This window comes from Tursiops truncatus, chromosome 5 (assembly GCF_011762595.2).
Source record: "Tursiops truncatus isolate mTurTru1 chromosome 5, mTurTru1.mat.Y, whole genome shotgun sequence".
NCBI lineage: Eukaryota > Metazoa > Chordata > Mammalia > Artiodactyla > Delphinidae > Tursiops > Tursiops truncatus.
The window spans coordinates 5211048-5226491 of record NC_047038.1 but is presented as its reverse complement, the minus strand read 5'-3'; positions in this window follow the sequence as shown (position 1 = coordinate 5226491).

Sequence of the window (15444 nt, the reverse complement as noted above, 5' to 3'; positions counted from 1 at the left end):
GTCTTTTCAAACCATGTTTTTCACATTTTACGAAACTCTTTCCTCTTGTGGCTTTGGTAACTGGTTCAGTAACCTCTCCATCTTCACCCCCCCTCAGCCCCAGGGGTGGTAACAGCTCAATTGTTACAGCTCCAGTTTACTAAACTATCCCTTCTCGTTTCCGTGAACTCACCCCTTTGTATCAGTAAATAAAACTCCTTAGATTTTCCTTGAGTTATCCTAATTTGAGTGTTTCATTTGTTTCCTGTTAAGTATTGCTGGGTTTGAGGGGCAAAGGGGAGGGAATGTTTTTAAACCAGTTTGTTGATATAAACTAATCTCTAGTTAGTAAAATGAGGCTTACAGTTGTGCTTTGATTTTTTTAAGGTTGAAGTTCATTCTCTGGCCTGTTCATGGACCAGTTCGGTACCCTTCCCCCTCCTACAATGTCTGAAAGATTGTAATCCTTGGTCTATACCAATTCAAACCTTGATCAGATTTTACTTACTAGAATTAAAAAGACACATAAAGTCTAACGTGACTTCGGGATAATTTACCCAAATCATGATTCCCCCAAAATACACAGCCTGAAGATATAATATGTATTGTTGGAGGTGAGAGGAGAAGATGGCGGACGAGTAAGATGCGGAGATCACCTTCCTCCCCACAGATACACCAGAAATACATCTACACGTGGAACAACTCCTACAGAACACCTACTGAAGGCTGGCAGAAGACCTCAGACCTCCCGAAAGGCAAGAAACCCCCCACGTACCTGGGTACGGCAAAAGAAAAAAGAATAAACAGAGACAAAAGGATAGGGACGGTACCTGCACCAGTGGGAGGGAGCTGTGAAGGAGGAAAGGTTTCCACACACTAGGAGCCCCTTCGCGGGCGGAGACTGCGGGTGGCGGAGGGGGGAGCTTCGGAGCCACGGAGGAGAGCGCAGCAACAGGGGTGCGGAGGGCAAAGCGGGGAGATTCCCGCACAGAGGATCAGGGCCGACCAGTACTCACCAGCCCGAGAGGTTTGCCTGTTCACCTGCCGGCGCGGGCGGGGCTGGGAGCTGAGGCTCGGGCTTCGGTTGGAGCGCAGGGAGAGGACTGGGGTTGGCGGTGTGAACACAGCCTGCAGGGGGTTAGTGCACCACGGCTAGCCGGGAGGGAGTCCGGGGAAAAGTCTGGACCTGCTGAAGAGGCAAGAGACTTTTTCTTGCCTCTTTGTTTTCTGGTGCGCGAGGAGAGGGAATTCAGAGCGCTGCTTAAAGGAGCCGTCGGACCCCAGAGACGACATGAGACGCCAAGGCTGCTGCTGCTGCCACCAAGAAGCCTGTGTGCGAGCACAGGTCACTATCCACACCTCCCTTTCGGGGAGCCTGTGCAGCCCGCCACTGCCAGGGTCCCGGGATCCAGGGACAACTTCCCCGGGAGAACGCACGGCACGCCTCAGGCTGGTGCAACGTCACGCCGCCCTCTGCCGCCGCAGGCCCGCCCCGCCCTCCGTACCCCTCCCTCCCCCCGGCCTGAGTGAGCCAGAGCCCCCGAATCGGCGGCTCCTTTAACCCCGTCCTGCCTGAGCGAAGAACAGACGCCCTCCGGCGACCTACACGCAGAGGTGGGGCCAAATCCAAAGCTGAGCCCTGGGAGCTGTGAGAACAAAGAAGAGAAAGGGAATCTCTCCCAGCAGCCTCAGGAGCAGCGGATTAAAGCTCCACAATCAACTTGATGTACCCTGCATCTGTGGAATACATGAATAGACAAGGAATCATCCCGAATTAAGGAGGTGGACTTTGGGAGCAAGATAGATTATTTTTTCCCCTTTTCCTCTTTTTGTGAGTGTGTATGTGTATGCTTCTGTGTGAGATTTTGTCTGTATAGCTTTACTTTCACCATTTGTCCTAGGGTTCTATCCGTCCTTTTTTTTATTTTTTTACTTTACAAAAAATTTTTTTTCTTAATAATATTTTTATTTTAATAACTTTATTTTATTTTACCTTACTTTATTTTATTTTATCCTCTTTCTTTCTTTCCTTCTTTCTTTCTACTTTTTCTCCCTTTTATTCTGAGCCGTGTGGATGAAAGGCTCTTGGTGCTGCAGCCAGGAGTCAGTGCTGTGCCTCTGAGGTGGGAGAGCCAACTTCAGGACACTGGTCCACAAGAGACCTCCCAGCTCCACGTAATATCAAACCGGGAAAATCTCCCAGAGATCTCCATCTCAACACCAAGACCCAGCCTCACTCAACGACCAGCAAGCTACAGTGCTGGACACCCTAGGCCAAACAACTAGCAAGATAGGAACACAACCCCACCCATTAGCAGAGAGGCTGCCTAAAATCATAATAAGTCCACAGACACCCCAAAACACACCACCAGACGTGGGCCTGCCCACCAGAAAGACAAGATCCAGCCTCATCCACCAGAACACAGGCACTAGTCCCCTCCACCAGGAAGCCTACACAACCCACTGAACCAACCTTAGCCACTGGGGACAGACACAAAAAACAACGGGAACTACGAACCTGCAGCCTGCAAAAAGGAGACCCCAAACACAGTAAGATAAGCAAAATGAGAAGACAGAAAAACACACAGCAGATGAAGGAGCAAGGTAAAAACCCACCAGACCTAACAAATGAAGAGGAAATAGGCAGTCTACTTGAAAAAGAATTCAGAATGATAGTAAAGATGATCCAAAATCTTGGCAATAGAATGGAGAAAATACAAGAAACATTTAACAAGGACCTAGAAGAACTAAAGAGGAAACAAGCAATGATGAACAACACAATAAATGAAATTAAAAATACTATAGATGGGATCAATAGCAGAACAACTGAGGCAGAAGAATGGATAAGTGACCTGGAAGATAAAATAGTGGAAATAACTACTGCAGAGCAGAATAGGGAAAAAAGAATGAAAAGAACTGAGGACAGTCCCAGAGACCTCTGGGACAACATTAAACGCACCAACATTCGAATTATAGGGGTCCCAGAAGAAGAGAAAAAGAAAGGGACCTGAGAAAATATTTGAAGAGATTATGGTTGAAAACTTCCCTAATATGGGAAAGGAAATAGTTAATCAAGTCCAGGAAGTGCAGAGAGTCCCATACAGGATAAATCGAAGGAGAAACATACCAAGACACATATTAATCAAACTATCAAAAATTAAATACAAAGAAAGCATATTAAAAGCAGCAAGGGAAAAACAACAAATAACACACAAGGGAATCCCCATAAGGTTAACAGCTGATCTTTCAGCAGAAACTCTGCAAGCCAGAAGGGAGTGGCAGGACATACTGAAAGTGATGAAGGAGAAAAACCTACAACCAAGATTACTCTACCCAGCAAGGATCTCATTCAGATTTGACGGAGAAATGAAAACCTTTACAGACAAGCAAAAGCTGAGAGAGTTCAGCACCACCAAACCAGCTTTACAACAAATGCTAAAGGAACTTCTCTAGGCAAGAAACACAAGAGAAGGAAAAGACCTACAATAACAATCCCAAAACAATTAAGAAAATGGGAATAGGAACATACATATTGATAATTACCTTAAATGTAAATGGATTAAATGCTCCCACCAAAAGACAGAGACTGGCTGAATGGATACAACAAAAAGACCCATATATATGCTGTCTAAGAGACCCACTTCAGACCTAGGGACACATACAGACTGAAAGTGAGGGGATGGAAAAAGATATTCCATGCAAAAGGAAATCAAAAGAAAGCTGGAATAGCAATTCTCATATCAGACAAAATAGACTTTAAAATAAAGACTATTACAAGAGACAAAGAAGGACAGAACATAATGATCAAGGGATCGATTCAAGAAGAAGATATAACAATTGTAAATATTTAGGCACCCAACATAGGAGCACCTCAATACATAAGGCAAATACTAACAGCCATAAAAGGGGAAATTGACAGTAACACAATCATAGTAGGGGACTTTAACACCCCACTTTCACCAATGGACAGATCATCCAAGATGAAAATAAATAAGGAAACACAAGCTTTAAATGATACATTAAACAAGATTGACTTAGTCGATATTTATAGGACATTCCATCCAAAAACAACAGAATAAACATTTTTCTCAAGTGCTCATGGAACATTCTCCAGGATAGATCATATCTTGGGTCACAAATCTAGCTTTGGTAAATTTAAGAAAATTGAAATTTTATCAAGTATCTTTTCCGACCACAAAGCCATGAGACTAGGTATCAATTTCAGGAAAAGATCTGTAAAAAGTACAAACGCATGGAGGCTAAACAATACACTACTTAATAACGCAGTGATCTGAAGAAATAAAAGAGGAAATCAAAAAATACCTAGAAACAAATGACAATGGAGACATGATGACCAAAAACCTATGGGATGCAGAAAAAGCAGTTCTAAGAGGGAAGTTTATAGCAATACAATCCTAAGTTAAGAAACAGGAAACATCTCAAATAAACAACCTAACCTTGCACCTAAAGCAATTAGAGAAAGAAGAACAAAAATAAAAACCCAAAGTTAGCAGAAGGAAAGAAATCATAAAGATCAGATAAGAAATAAATGAAAAAGAAATGAAGGAAACAATAGCAAAGATCAATCAAACTAAAAGCTTGTTCTTTGAGAAGATAAACAAAATTGATAAACCATTCACCAGACTCATCAAGAAACAAAGGGAGAAGACTCAAATCAATAGAATTAGAAGTGAAAAAGTAGAAGTAACAACTGTCACTACAGAAATACAAAGGATCATGAGAGATTACTACAAGCAACTCTATGCCAATAAAATGGACAACCTGGAAGAAATGGACAAATTCTTAGAAATGCACAACGTGCCAAGACTGAACCAGGAAGAAATAGAAAATATAAACAGACCAATCACAAGCACTGAAATTGAAACTGTGATTAAAAATCTTCCAACAAACAAAAGCCCAGGACCAGATGGCTTCACAGGCAAATTCTATCAAACATTTAGAGAAGAGCTAACACCTATCCTTCTCAAACTCTTCCAAAATATAGCAGAGGGAGGAACACTCCCAAACTCATTCTACGAGGCCACCATCACCCTGATACCAAAACCAGACAAGGATGTCACAAAGAAGGAAAACTACAGGCCAATATCACTGATGAGCATAGATGCAAAAATCCTCAACAAAATACTAGCAAACAGAATCCAACAGCACATTAAAAGGATCATACACCATGATCAAGTGGGGTTTATGCCAGGAATGCAAGGATTCTTCAATATACGCAAATCAATCAATGTGATACACCATATTAACAAATTGAAGGAGAAAAACCATATGATCATCTTAATAGATGCAGAGAAAGCTTTCGACAAAATTCAACACCCATTTATGATAAAAACCCTGCAGAAAGTAGGCATAGAGGGAAATTTCCTCAACATAATAAAGGCCATATATGACAAACCCACAGCCAACATCGTCCTCAATGGTGAAAAACTGAAAGCATTTCCACTAAGATCAGGAACAAGATAAGGTTGCCCACTCTCACCACTCTTATTCAACATAGTTTTGGAAGTTTTAGCCACAGCAATCAGAGAAGAAAAAGAAATAAAAGGAATCCAAATCGGAAAAGAAGTAAAGCTGTCACTGTTTACAGATGACATGAAACTATACACAGAGAATCCTAAAGATGCTACCAGAAAACTACTAGAGCTAATCAATGAATTTGGTAAAGTAGCAGGATACCAAATTAATGCACAGAAATCTCTGGCATTCCTATACACTAGTGATGAAAAATCTGAAAGTGAAATTAAGAAAACACTCCCATTTACCACTGCAACAAAAAGAATAAAGTATCTAGGAATAAACCTACCAAAGGAGACAAAAGACCTGTATGCAGAAAACTATAAGACACTGACGAAAGAAATTAAAGATGATACAAATAGATGGAGAGAGATACCATGTTCCTGGATTGGAAGAATCAACATTGTGAAAATGACTCTACTACCCAAAGCAATCTACAGATTCAATGAAATCCCTATCAAACTACCACTGGCATTTTTCACAGAACTAGAACAAAAGATTTCACAATTTGTTTGGAAACACAAAAGACCCCGAATAGCCAAAGCAATCTTGAGAACGAAAAATGGAGCTGGAGGAATCAGGCTCCCTGACTTCAGACTATACTACAAAGCTACAGTAATCAAGACAGTACGTTATTGGCACAAAAACAGAAATATAGATAAATGGAACAGGATAGAAAGCCCAGAGATAAACCCACGCACATATGGTCACCTTATCTTTGATAAAGGAGGCAAGAATATACAGTGGAGAAAAGACAGCCTCTTCAATAAGTGGTGCTGGGAAAACTGGACAGGTACATGTAAAAGTATGAAATTAGAACACTCCCTAACATCATACAGAAAAACAAACTCAAAATGGATTAAAGAGCTAAATGTAAATCCAGACACTATCAAACTCTTAGAGGAAAACATAGGCAAAACACTCTATGACATAAGTCACAGCAAGATCCTTTTTGACCCACCTCCTAGAGAAATGGAAATAAAAACAAAAATAAACAAATGGGACCTAATGAAACTTCAAAGCTTTTGCACAGCAAAGGAAACCATAAACAAGACCAAAAGACAACCCTCAGAAAGGGAGAAAATATTTGCAAATGAAGCAACTGACAAAGGATTAATCTCCAAAATTTACAAGCAGCTCATGCAGCTCAATAACAAAAAAACAAACAACCCAATCCAAAAATGGGCAGAAGACCTAAATAGACATTTCTCCAAAGAAGACATACAGATTGCCAACAAACACATGAAAGAATGCTCAACATCATTAATCATTAGAGAAATGCAAATCAAAACTGCAATGAGGTATTATCTCACACTGGTCAAAATGGCCATCATCAAAATATCTAGAAACAATAAATGCTGGAGACGGTGTGGAGAAAAGGGAACACTCTTGCACTGTTGGTGGGAATGTAAATTGATACAGCCACTATGGAGAACAGTATGGAGGTTCCTTAAAAAACTACAAATAGAACTACCATACGACCCAGCAATCCCACTACTGGGCATATACCCTGAGAAAACCATAATTCAAAAAGAGTCATGTACCAAAATGTTCATTGCAGCTCTATTTACAATTGCCAGGACATGGAAGCAACCTAAGTGTCCATCAGCAGATGAATGGATAAAGAAGTTGTGGCACATAGATACAATGGAATATTACTCAGCCATTAAAAGAAATGAAATTGAGTTATTTGTAGTGAGGTGGATGGACCTTGAGTCTGTCATACAGAGTGAAGTAAGTCAGAAAGAGAAAAACAAATACCATATGCTAACACATATATATGGACTCTAAGAAAAAAAAAAAAAGTCATGAAGGACCTAGGGGTAAGACAGGAATAAAGACACAGACCTACTAGAGCATGGACTTGAGGGTATGCGGAGGGGGAAGGGTAAGCTGTGACAAAGTGAGAGAGTGGCATGGACATATATACACTACCAAACATAAAATAGTAGCTAGCGGGAAGCAACCTCATAGCACAGGGGGATCAGCTCGGTGCTTTGTGACCACCTAGAGGGGTGGGATAGGGAGGGTGGGAGGGAGGGAGACGCAAGAGAGAAGAGATATTGGAACATATGTATATGTATAACTGATTCACTTTGTTATAAAGTAGAAACTAACACGCCATTGTAAAGCAATTATATTCCAATAAAGATGTTAAAAAAATAATAATAATATGTATTGTTTGTTCCACCTATTTTGAATTATTAATTTTAAATGGCCCTCAAAGGGCTATTCTCATTCACCACTCATGAGAAGATTCTGTTATAACATGAGCACATCAAAGTGGGCAGCGTCAGACATCCGGCATCCATGTTACTGGACCCCCATGAATTCCCAGAAGAGGAATGTCCGGACCAAGCAAGGAAGCAGCACTCAGCCGGGTGGATTTAGCCATCCTCAGAATATTTTTCTTTTCGAAGTATAGTTGATTTACAATGTTGTGTTAAGTATTGCTGTATAGCAAAATGATTCAGTTATACATGTGTGTGTGTATATATATATATATATATATATATATATATATATATATATATATGTATGCATATATATGTGTGTGTGTATACGTATATATATATATATATACATTCTTTTTTTCATAGCCTTTACCGTTATGTTTTCTCATAGAATACTGAATATAGTTCTCTGTGCTGTACAGTAGGACTCTGTTGTTTATCCATTCTCTATATAATAGCTTACATCTGCTAACTCCAGCCTCCCACTCCATCCCTCCCCCAACCCCCTTCCCGTTGGCAGCCACCAGTCTTTTCTCTATGTCCGTGATCTCAGAATCTGTTCTAGCCCCAAGAGCAGTGGCCTTCGAGGAAGTTACACCACCAGCTCACTTGACATGTCTTTTTATATTGTCTGCTTCAAAGGATTTTTTTTCTTGACCTGATTTTGTAATCACTTTGCTTAGCAAGCACCATATTTGGAAATATGAAGGTTTTGATTCCACAGTAGCTCCTGAAAATAGAGATGTTCTTCTTATTCAGATACAGCGAATGTCTAATTCTTGCCTCTAAACAGTCTAGGTTAATTGCCTCCCTTAATATCCCACCGCAGCAAATTCTACAGCCTAATTCCACTAGAAAAAAATTCCCTTTGTGTGAATCCGGACCTCTACGTTAAACTAAATGGGGAAAGAAAATAGGCTTTAAGAGTTTACCTTTCCCCCAAATCAATGTTATCTCGGTTAATGTCCTCTGGAGAAAGAGAAAGCACATCTCATATTCTCCATGAAGCCACTCCAACATGTACGTACGTATCATCAGGTAAAAGCTGCCTCTGTCAAGCACACACAGAGAATCTTGTGTCTCTGTGTATAAAGCACGTCTCTTCCGTGTGACAAGTCGTGTCCAGGCAAAGCTTATTACAAATGCCATTTGAAATCTTGAGAAGGCATAGGAAAAAAATAAGAACAGATTTGTGGAGCTATACTCAGGAAATGACTTGAACTCATCCCAATTTTAAAGTTCCATTCTAGACAGCAGCAGCTACAACCCCATTTTCTGGCGGAACTGCCCTTACAGGGAAGGTGTGGCAAAGCCACCTGCTGCTTTATAGTGATGGTTTGCAGCCTTGTTTTTCTGGTCCAGCTATGATACTGCACTAATCACAGAAACAGACTGTTTGGCCAGGAAGCAGTGGATGCCAGATACAAGTGAATTTAAGCCCACATGTATTGAAGCTGCAAGCTTAGTTTGCAATTTATGGGCAAGCGGTTTTATATTTATTGATCTGGACCAAGTGCAGGTCCTATAGGGGAAATATAACAGATTTCATCTGTCTGACAGCCAAGTCTAATTGTATTTTCAGTCTGAAATGACCAAAGACAAAAGTGCACATGTCAAGAGCCTTCACTCCGGTGCCATGTGGAGTATTAGATCCAGGGCTATGGTCACTGGAAGTGTTCATTCTAATAACTAGATGCAGACCACATCGTGAACAGCTACAACAAGAGAGGGGAGGGTTTTTAATTCAAGTCTGAATGAATACACCATCTGATTCTGCCTGAATGTGGGTGGGCCATGAAAGTGTGCCTTTCATAGACCTGATTGGGGGGAATTTAAAAGATGTGTCGTATATCATTGATTTATCTGGACCACGCAACTTCCGAGCCAAAAGTCAAATACTTCCCACCGTGTTTGTCCTAAAATTATAACCAGTACTTCTGGGAAGGTCTGGCATCTTGAAAACCAAAAACATCTTCTATAACCTTAGTTATAGTCAGGAAGCTTAATCGTGCCTGAGAGAATGGCGATCTATGATTTCTCTGTCTCTCTCTCTCTCTGTCACACACACATCATCATCCTCCTCCTCATCACAGCATATTGTAGAGACACTTCAATAGAAGCCCTGATACAACTGAAGAGACCATTGACAATGAAACATACCTCAAAAGAGTGCCGCCTAATACCCAGCGATCCAGAGGCTGGGTTCTAGTGAAGCACCGTTCAGGATTCTGAATTCTGATCGGACGATCTTTGACTAGTAATATTTGACCCTGTAGATCCCTCCTGCTTCTTGGCTTCTCCTAACTGTGTACATGGTGTAAAAGACAATTTACTGATTGTTTGATTATAAGCAAGTTACTTATCTTCTCTGATTCTGTACTTATCATCAAAACAGTTCCAACACTATGTCATAATGGATAAAATGGACGGCTGTTATTGGGATTAAATTAGTTAACATGTATTTAAAAAATAAAATGTACTCTAATGCCTGGTCGAAGCAGGTGCTCAATGAATGCTAGCTTAACTTCCCTCTTCCCTGCTACCTTTAGACTGTCTCAAAGAAATTTTTTTTCTATTCATTGCTTCAGCTCCCATCTCAATCTTCATCTTCCAGAGGCACATCTTCAACCCAAACTTCTCTTCTATTGTTCACTCTATTAACCTAATTATTACCTGTTCATCTACTATCATCCCATGTTTCCCCAAATCCTAGTGCTCAAGTTCAAGGGCTCTTCCATCAGTGCTCCAAGTTCGACAACAATAAAATCAGGTTCACTGTTAATTCTGCCTCAACCACACTGACCTGCAGCCTGCCGTCCACTCTAGCTCCCCTTTCCCTCTTCCTCTCTTGTTCAATTCAACCACTATCCTCTCACTCTTTCAGTCTCAAAACCCTTAAATGACGGAGCTGCTTCTTTGTCCCTCACAGCCAGTCAGTCACCAGATCCTGCCACGTCCCACGACTTTTCAGGTTCATCTCTTCTCTTCCCACTGTTGCCCAGCCCCTACCCTTCTCTCAGCATGGCCACAACCACCCCAGCTATTCCTTTACCTCTCATTTCCCCAGAGGGCACTCTAAGTGGGAGCCATTTGGACCTGCAAGAATGAGACTTGATACTAGCCTTCATATTCATTTCCTATTCTGCAGAACCAACTGTCACAAACTTAGTGGCCTAAAACAACAAAAATTTATTAGCTTATAGTTCTGGAGGTCAGAAATCTAAAATGGGTCTCACAGGGCCAAAAGCAAGGAGTCAGCAGGGCTGTTTCCTTGCCTTTTCCACCTTCTAGAAGTCACAGGCATTCCTTGAGTTGTAGCCTCCTTCCTTTATCTTCAAATCTAGCAGTATAGCCCCTCTCTCTCTCTCCCTCTCTTCTCCTCTCTCCTCCCCTCCCATCCCCTCCCCTCCCCTTCTCTTTCTCTCTCTCACCCTACCCCTCTCCCATTTCCATTCTCATTTCTCATACATTATCTGGTCCACCCAGATAATCCAAGATAATCTCCCCTCTCAAGATCTTTAACCTTCATTACTTATGCAAAGTCCCTTTGCCATAACTAAGGGAACATATTCTCAGGTTCCAGAGGTTAGGACATGGATATCTCTGAGGGCCATTATTCTACCTACTCCACCTACGTTGCCAGTCTCATTTCATACAGTTATCCCCCCACTTTTCTGTGGGTTCCAACCACACGTGTGCTCTTATGGTTCCTCAAGTAAACCATGGTTACCTCTGCTACATGACCTTCACACATACAGGTCTCTCCTTCTGCACTTAATTTACTCTTTACCATATTTCAAGCTAGATCGAGTGCTCCTATGTAATACCTTCACAGTATCACATGCTTTTTTTTTTCTTGGCACACGTATCATAGTTTACAGTTACACACATTTTTGTGATTACTTGATTAACGTCTATCTCTCCCACTAGACTCTGAGCTCCATGGGGACAGAGACCATGTCTGCTTTTACTCAGTTTTCTTCTGGGGCCTAAAGCAGAGAGTATACAATGTAATATGCATTTGACGAATATTTGTGGAATGACTAAATCAGGCCAGTAGGTGATGGCCCTCTGCCTTCATGGATATCTCAGGCACTGACATGCCCCCCACTCTGTCGCACACACACCTGGGTCCAAAAAAATAACTAACATTTACTAGAACCTACAATGAGCTATAATTTGCCTCATTTCATCTAATCCCCATAACAAACTCCTGAGTTGACGACTATCATAATCTTCACTTCACAGATGAGGAATTAAAGACAAGAGAAGTTTAAGAACTGTGCAAGAAGACAGAGCTAGCAGGTCACTGAATCAGGGTTCCATCCCAAGTGGGTTTGCTTCCAAAGACCATACCTGTGCCCTGGGATTCTTGTCGTATACCTGCGTAGCTGGGACCGAAGCATCTGGGTGAGGAGGCCACACCAACATGCACGCTCACGGGCCCACATGTGCCACACACAGCAAACGTCCCTCCCAGCTCCTCTGTCAACCATTTGGGCAACTGGGAGGACATTCTCAGAAGACCCACGGTCAGACGCAAGCACGTCAAATGAAGCAGTAGGAGCACAACTGGTGTGAGAGCTCATGACCCCCTACCTGGGTGATGAGGCGGGGAAGGCGAGGACTTTGAAAGGTGTGGGCATGAATAAGGCTAGCCAGATATTCCTTTTCCTCCCCCCTATTTTTTTAATTGCTGTTTTTAACTGAGGTATAATTGACATATAACATTATATGTTCGTTTCCCATGTACAACATAATGAGGTTCCCCTGTTATTATTAATATCAGACTTTTCACAAGCCTAATAATTAATTAATATCATTCCCCTATTATCTTGCTTTAGTGTGGTATAGCTGTTACAGCTGAGGAACCAATATTGATCCATTATTAACTAAAGCCCACTGTTTGCATCAGTGTTTACTCGCTGTCTTACAGTTCTGTGGGTTTTGCCAAGTGCAGAATGTTAGACGTTCTCCATTACAGTAGCACAGAATAGTCTCCCTTCCCTAAAAATACACCGTGCTCCACCCCTCTAGCCTACCCTTCTCCCCCACCCCGCCCACCCACAAACCCTTACAAACCACTGATCCTTTTACTATCTCTGTAATCTTTTAGCCAGAACCTTCCTTAATGCCACAGAGGGGAAATGTGAACCCCAGGAAAGGGGAAAGGAGAAGCTAAGGTATGACAGAGACCCCTGCTGGCCTCCCCCTGAGAGGAAGACAGAGCCTAGCAAAGGGCAGAGACCCTGCTAGATCCCCTCTGTTCAATAAGGACGTAGACCATGGGAGTCAGTCCCCACGGCCCCCTGCCCCCTTCCTCCAAGGTAAAGAAGAGTCAAAAGTCCTACCGGGCCAGTAGGACACAGGAGTGGTAGAGGAACCCCAGCAGTACTTCAGGAACCCCAGAAGTACCAAGCTTCTGCTTTTAGAAACTGAAAACGTAAGTCAGCTGTTTGTTATACTTGCAGCAGCAGAACGTAATAAAACAAATTAATTTTGGACTCACACAATCCCAGTTCCTCCCTGCAGCAGGAGGAACCCAGAATACCTTCAGATCTCCTTCACAGTCTTTTCCCTTTAAGGCCAAATCCCTGAGAGGGTTCGGGAGGATTTTCAGAACTAGAACACCTGCCTCTCTTCCCCAAAGCAATCCTACTTACCAGCCAGGAAATGGGAATGTGGGAGAATGAACCCCACTTTATTCCATGACGTGCCCAAGGAACCCTTCAGAATTACTCTACTCAAGTGCTCTATCAAAAGACCTAAGATGATACTGATGTTTAATGTGGAATTAGTCATAGGGGGAGAGTTTTGGAGTCTTGCTTAATACTTACGTTCTTTATTACTTTAATCTCAGCCTGTCCAGGTATATCCTTTATCACATAGAAGTCGTATAAACATTTGTTATAGGAATTCATCTAGATCAGACAGGAAAAATAAAATCATGGAAGAGATCAAATTGAGCTTGAAGTTTGAAGGATGGGTATAAAATTAGAGATGGAAGGCAGTATTCTAGGCTGGAAGAATTTCGGTCCACGCAAGTAACAGGAAGTATTGCCTCCAAGAAATCCTGCTGATTGCTGTTGAGTTTGGCAAGGTAGGTCCCTGATTGCCAGCTCAGGACTTTTGGATATTTTCCTACAGTGTGAGTATAGCTATAGCTGCAGAGTTTTGAGCAGGAAACAGCTTGGAAATTTTTCTCTCACCACAAAGAAAATCTCTATATCTAGCAAAGGAGGGGCAAGAACAAATTTATAAAACATATCTATACATAAAGGAAGCAACCGATTCTTTCTCTTTTTCAACCACATACATCAGTATCATTAATTAGCATTCATATATAAAACTGTTTATAATTTGCAGTTAACTTCATTGGATTTTTACCACGTTGGCCAAAATCAGTCAGTCAACACTCTCATGGTGGAATCACGCGTGACTTTAACAATTTTAAATTAAAACACAAGGACTTCCCTGGTGGTGTAGTGGTTGAGAGTCCGCCTGCCGATGCAGGGGACGCGGGTTTGTGCCCCGGTCCGGGAGGATCCCACGTGCCGTGGAGTGGCTGGGCCCGTGAGCCATGGCCACTGAGCCTGCGCGTCCGGAGCCTGTGCTCCGCAACGGGAGAGGCCACAGCAGTGAGAGGCCCGCATACCGCAAAAAAAAAAAAAAAAAATTAAAACACAAAACTCAAGCATCATTCATGAATGTGTTAGCTTTTCTTGCCAGAGCTATTGGCTGGTTTTAGCCGTAATATATCAATTTTCAAAGAAATGAATAGTACCTAGGACACGCCATTGTGTCTGGGATTACCGCCAACTCAGTGGAAACAAATTCTAAGTTCTGCCTCTGATGCTTCTTTTCACAAGCTGAAAGGATGCACTTCGGAGTTCTGCTCTGTAGGACACCCAATTTACGTGGTCTTGAAAAGCTGCTAAGCAGTTTATCTTCTACCCATTTTAACAATCAAAACTGAATTCCAATGAAACCCTTCTACTATGAGTATTGTACTATTCTGTATTGCCTGCTGTTGACAAGGTGAAAATGGGACAGATCTATAGCCGGCTTTATTAAATGGAGCCGTATGCAAACTACTCTGCATAAAGCCCTACAAGTCGCGTCAGGCTTTGGGGGCAAAACATGATAAAACACGAGACCTGAAACCAGCCTGCCTAAGCGGGGTGTCCTCCAAGAGGTTTGAAACATCAGAGTAAACAAGTGAGAACAGCCTCAGACTCACACTGAGCCAGACGAAGGGAGGACGTGGGCGCTGTGTAAATTCAAAATTAATTGGCTTTATTACTTCCTGCTGCTGCAGTACAACAACTTTTTTTTTTTCAGTTTCTAAAAGCAAAAAGGTTGGTGGTGGTTGTCGCCATGAACATCCAATGAATGATTCATTCTCACTCAAGTGGAGCCCGTGGGAAATGTTGCCAATAACTTGGTGTCTTATCTTCAGTTCTCAGCAGACAACAGATTCGTCTATAGCTTTACAGAGTCATGCATATTTCAGCTACTGCGCAAATAACAACACTAAGTGATTCCATTTGGTCTCAGTCCCCAGGGCTTTGGGGAGAGAAGAAGGTAAACTCCAGCATCTCGAGCATCAACACGGATGGACCGTGCTTCCCACAGCCTGCTGGGAAGTCCTGTCCAGCGACATGCATTTAGCCAGGTGACTCCGGCCAACTTTTCC